The sequence below is a fragment of the Prinia subflava genome, chromosome 19 (assembly GCF_021018805.1).
Source record: "Prinia subflava isolate CZ2003 ecotype Zambia chromosome 19, Cam_Psub_1.2, whole genome shotgun sequence".
In the NCBI taxonomy this organism is placed as follows: Eukaryota; Metazoa; Chordata; class Aves; order Passeriformes; family Cisticolidae; genus Prinia; species Prinia subflava.
Window position 1 is genome coordinate 6,711,670 of NC_086265.1, and position 6,171 is coordinate 6,717,840.

Genomic DNA, 6,171 nt, shown 5'->3' on the forward strand with positions numbered 1-6,171 from the left:
TCCCCGCCCCTCGCCCCCTCCCCCGGCCGCTCCCGGCCCCTGCCCTCCCCCGGGGGGTCACCTGCGGCGCGGGGCTCGGCGGGGAGCGGGCCGGGCACCGCGGGAGCGGAGGGGCTGGAGAAGAGCGCGGGCAGCCCGGTGCGAGCCTCCCTCCCCGGGGCGCTGCACCCTCGGCGGGCTCGGGAACCGCCGGGCTGGAGGCAGCTCAGCCCCTGCCAGCGGCGGCGGGAGCGGCTCCTGCGGGAAAAGTTTCTGCTGCGGGGCGGTGGGAGATGGAGGGGCTGCGGTGCTGGCACTGAGAGGGGCGGCTGCCCTGGGCAGCGCACCCGGCCGCTGCTCCGGTCCACTGCCAGACCCTGGGGAGTGAACGGTCACAGGAATGGGAAGCAGGAAAGGGGCTCAGGTCTTTCCAAGCAGCTAAAAGCACCCCGGCTTCGTCTGAGCACGAAGCAAAGGACAGGAAGGGAATATTCACGGGCATCCCGGGGAGCCCAAAGCGCAGGACCTGCACAGAAACCAGCAGTCAGGGTACAGCAGCCACTTCACCTTTCTGAAGTGATGGGAGGGCAAGGGACACTCCTTGTTTCTAATGCAGCTTTCTGGTTTACACTCACCTGTACTCCATCGACTCACACCACATCCTGCAGTGAGTGTGTCAGAGGACAGCATAATCAATGGGAAAAAATGGATAATATCTTCAGTTGGTGTCCAAGTGGGTGCATATATTAAGTATGAAGTTGGAGGGCTGGTGTCAAAGAAAACTTCTTTTTCATAAACACAGTCTAGTGTTGAATGCATCCCAGCACTGAGCTCATGTCAAGTCCGGGCCCATTCACCTGCTCCAGGGTTTGATGTCCTGAGTGTAGGAGATAATGCTTGGATCCCAAAGAGGTGAAACACATCTCCAGCTACTCTTTGCAGTGCTTGTGAGATGAAGCTGCCTGTTAGCCTTTATTGGACACCTACAAGAAGTAACAAGTGATTAGTCTAAGGCTGAGGGAGGCCCAGGGACAGAACTCTGCTCACTGCCCACGGGGACCACCCTGGGAAATTTACATATGCTAATTGTCCTTCTATGGAAGGACACATAAGGAATGTCTCAATAATTTAATTGGCTTGTTTATACTTCTTACACTGAAAGCAGTAGATGCAAATAATTCTTTGTGTGACCAATTCTTATTTTACCCTTCTTTTTTTCAGGGCAGGCTCTATGTAAAGGGTGTTCCTGGACTCTGACCTTGTCAGTTATTTGCCGTGACTGCTTCTGTTTGAATTTACATTTTTCTCCTCCTGGGTAATATTTCTTTGAGTTACCTGTCAGATGAAAAAGCACATATCAGAGAATTTATAACTACATTTTGTCTGTTCTGAATAAACACAAAACCCAGGACACTTGGCATCCTTGGCAGGAGGATTTTTCTGAGCAGAACACTTTTGCCTGAAGGGCAGTCTGGTCTCTGTAGCATAGCACTGTGGCACACTGCTTTTCTCTACGCTCACAGTTAAATCTCAGGGCAATGTCACCATAAATGTATGTTAAGCTTTGAAAAATCCCTGAAACAAGAAATCTACTTTTTTTCCACGAGGCTCAGTGTGACAGAAGTAAATGCAGAGATTCCATCTCCTGTTTCCTTATGCTGATGCACAGTTGTTGAGGATGTAAGTCAAGGACTTGCTGGCAGAAAAGGGTATTCAAACCTTATTTTTTTCTTTCCTTGGACATTGCTGGAATAATAATCTAAAAATATCTGAATGGAAGAGAAAGAGCAAGTCCAAGTCTAGTAGCTCTCTTTTTAAGGATCTTACACCCCCTGTTATTTGGATTCTGTTCCAGGGGCCATCTAAGTGCAGGCACTGTAATCCTTTGGAGGCAAAGAGGGTGCTGTGTGGGCCACACTGTCATTCCAAGCTGTAGACCTTGGGCATGTAGCACAGACACAACTGTGTGCTGATTTCTCATGTTTGTGTTTGCCCTGTTGTTGGCCTTGCAGACTCTGCCAGTACATCTTTGTTCCCTTATCTCAGCATCCCTCTGCTAGCAGAACCTGTCCACACCACGCTTCATCACTACGGCTCAGCAATGACTTAGCATCTAGAATTAAGGATCAAACGTACAGTAGTCTGTCTGCTCATAAAGTATTTTCTGCTGAGGTTGTTGACCCTTTCAAACCATATTTTTAATGAGGATTATGTTTTATATTTATGATCTCCTTCTGTGAGCAGGCAGGAGGACTCTGTATGGGCTTGAACAACTTCCCACACCAGGCAGCACAGAAGACTAAGTCCAAAAGGTGTCTGACTGCCCACTAAAGGTAATGACCACAAAGCCAGGCTTGCAAGTGGTACCTGCAAACTCTTCCAGGTGAGCTGCCTTCCCCCAGTGTCACAGCTGCCTGCTAGACAGATGTGTCAGGCAGCTGGAGGGAGACTGGAGATACATTTACTGGAAGGATCAAGAAAGGACAGAAGGGTAAAAGGCACTTTGCTTCCTGCCTAACCTTTATTCCCTGTCTTACACTCCCCACAGCCCTCACAGAGTTGCCTCAGAGCCCAGATCAGAGTTGTAGCCCATTCTTATCACCCATCAGGAAGGGGAGCTACAGGGGCAACAACTGTGCACATCCCTGAACAAAGACCAAGCTTCTTCCACAGTCATTGAGACATCTTTAAGAGAGTAAATGTCCTGTTCTCTGTGTTGGATTCCCTGTCGAAAACTTCAAGGTTTTCATGCTCTTTTAACAAGTCTTTCCAAGGACAGTGCTCCTATTGCACTATGCCATTTTGAGAGCTCTTGAAATGCTGAAGCAAGCACCAATTTCAGTAGGATAGTGACATTTAGAAGCTAGTGGATAGGACTTGTGTGTTTAATGGCAGCACTTTCTCAACCAATAGCTCCAGGCTGGGAAAGTAATTTCCAGGAAAAAAAACCCTAGAAACTTACTGCTTCCAGACTGGCAGCAAAAATCATTTATTGTGGGAAAGCTAACCTTGCAACCACTAAAACCCAGTAATTTCCATGAACTCAGACACACATGGAAATACATGGAGATACATGGAAAGAGAACTTTCTGAATTAATTTCCTGGAATATGTAAGGCATCCCGATACCAAAAGTAACTCTCCTTGCCCAGAGAGACTATTGTAGAACGTCCCACAGAAATGAATGCAGCTCTTAGCAGTTTCTGTTTTTCAAAACAGCTGGTGTGACCAAACTGAATCCAGATTTAAAGAGGAGGAGGGCATTGGCAAGATACTTTCAGTAACAAGGCCCTAAATCTTAGTTTGTTCTCTGTACGCAAGAGATCCCATCTGCAATCCTTATGGTTACACAACGTGGCTTTTTATGCTTTCCCAGCCTTCTCTTAGGTATAGCAAAGGTTGATTAAATCCATTCTGAGCTATGTTGTTATATCAGACATACCACAGTTGCATGTCTTCACTGTTTATAGAAATGAGTCAGGAAAGTAACATTTTAAATACATATCCATGCTAGAACAGACATACTAAAAATTACTTATGTATAATGCTGTAAAAATGTTTCACATATATAAATAAAATTTATGGGTGAACAAAATACATAAATTAAATATTAAGGCAATCTTTAATATAGCACGTTTCTGAAGACCTGCATTCTAGTTCCATTGTCTGTATTTAATAGAAAACTATTTTTTACTGGGTGGGTGTGAGAGGCAAACTGGATGCCTGAGTCTGATTGTAATCTGCCAGTAATAGAGCTATTTTTATGTGGTTAGCACAGGTTTCTTTTTTGATGAAGTTTTTGCGGACTGAGTGACACCAAATAAAAGAAACATGTAAGCAGAAAAACATGCAGCAAGCACAGGGAATTGGAACATCGTGTTGTCAGCGGTTAGAGAGCAAGAACTTCCCTAAGGAAATATTCAGAAAAACGTGTTTGTAGCTATAAAAGCTGTAAGTGGAAAGCACCACACAAGGGCTTTGTGCTGTGCAGAGAGTGCCACCCTCTGCTCCTGCAGAGTATGGAGCCTTTCTGTCCTACCTGACTCTTCTTCTTTCACTAGTACAATTCTCACACACACAGTGAGTTAGAAAATTAGCCAGCTGGACAGGAGCTCTACAAATCGCCAGTGTTCCCTGGTAATTTTGTTAGGTCAGCTCTTCAATTGCATTATATGCCTCTTTTCTTTTTTCCTTTCTCTCTCAGAGGGAAGATGAATAAATTTCCCCTCCGCTTTTGGCAACAAGGCCCTGTGGGTTCCTGAAAAAGACAATTTCTATTAAGGTCTGACAGAGCTCACTTGGAGAGAAGGTAGCACGACAGCTCCTGTATGCAGTCTGGTTGCAGGGTGAGAGAATGCTGCAGCTGGCTGTGGTTAGAGAATTTGTTGTGGTACCTGCTGATCTTCCTGAAGAATTACAGAGTGCTCTGCAACAAGAACTCTAACAGGCTTTGGGATGAGCCATGGGCTCTTTCACTACTGGAGACAGAGACTGCAGCTTACACAAGTTGTCTCCTGCAAATTTACAGGAATCCCTTCCCTTAAAGGCCTCGTTTGTGATAGTATTTGACATTTTTTCTGGCTTTTTAAACAACTACCACGACATTCATCAGTTGTGCTAAAAATTACATTACTAATGATAGACATCTTTCAGTATGAAGGATTCTCCTTCTCTTTCAGGCAGCCTGGTTAGGCTGCTGCATCTTTGTGCCATGCTCGGGCAATAGTCTCCAAACAAGTGGCTATTCCTGTAGCTGAGGTTTTGGTGCTATGTGGCAGAGCAGCAAGTAAAAAAGAGATACTTTGGAGCTTTACCCAAGTATTATGTTGTTCTAGAGAGATGGGATCAAAGTAAAGAAGCAAAGACAGACAAATATTCCAGATGAAGAGAACAGCTACTTTAGTGACTCAACAACTCTGTTACTCTGAGTTCTCTGTTACTTATTGTTTCCTGGTTTTGAGTTCTTTGCGAGAGGCAGAAGTCCAAGTTCTTATATTCTTAAAAGCAAATCAAAACCAGATCAAACTAAGATCAAGCATTCAAGTCTTCCTCACCATATTGTTTTTGACATCTTCTGTGGAACAGTATCCAGCAAACGTCACTACTAAAGATTTCAAACACTCACACACGCAATTCTCAGGGTTTCCTCTCAGCAGATCCTCACTCCCTTTCACTGAGCTCCCCTCCACACATTCAAATCCCACACATGGCTTATGAGCTCAGTGCCAAACACGCACGCAGCCAAGAAGGTCAAACTTGACACTGGTGTGGAGCCCCAGGCTGGGATTGCCCATCCATACCAGCACCTGGCTCAGGCAGCAGAAAGCAGGAGGCTGTCCCGTGAATCCAGACACGCTTTCTCTGGATACCTCTGATCATCATGCTGGGAGCCTCTCTTACATCCGTGCATTTGCACTTGAGAACAGTCTTCTTCATGACTTAATTTGTAAAGTAATGGTCTCTTCCAAATAATGCCTAGAGGGCTGTGTAATGTGTGTGAGAAAACACCCAGTTGCTGGCAATATCCAGGAGCTCGGTTAACAGGTTTGCAGTTCAAACAATATGCTGTTGTTTCTGTTTATCAGCCCTCCTGACTTGTGGAACAGCTCCCGTCTTCCTAGAAAAACAGCTCAGAGGATTCATGTTCATAATAGGGATAATTTGGAAAGGTTGATAACAGAGGAACACCTGGCAAAGCAAACACTGTGTACCTGGCAATTATTTTTAGGGTGGCAGAATGACATTAGTTTTCATTATGAAATGATGTGCTCCGATGTACCAGCTCCCAGTACCCCAGAGGACTTGTGGAATGCCCATCGCCAGAAAGACGCTGAAAACTCTAAGGACTGATTCATGAGGAAAGGCCCTGGGGAATGCTGAAAACGTGACATTTATTTACAGGACATGTCACTGGGCTCTCCTGACTCAGACCCTGTAAAAGGCAACGCTAATGCAGGAACATGAACGCTGCAGATACGCAAGGCTGCGAGGGGCGCACCACCCTCACAAAGAAATTTAAATTTTTAGTTTATGCACAACCTACTTTTAATTTATGAAAGTCGGTGCCAGCCCCACGGTCCCGACGGAGAAGCCGACCAGGCCCCCGCCCCTCAGAGAGCCCGGGCCCAGCCCCGGCTCCAGAGCCGCTCCCCTCCGTCCCTCCTCCCTCCGTGCGCTGCCGGAAGGGTCCGTG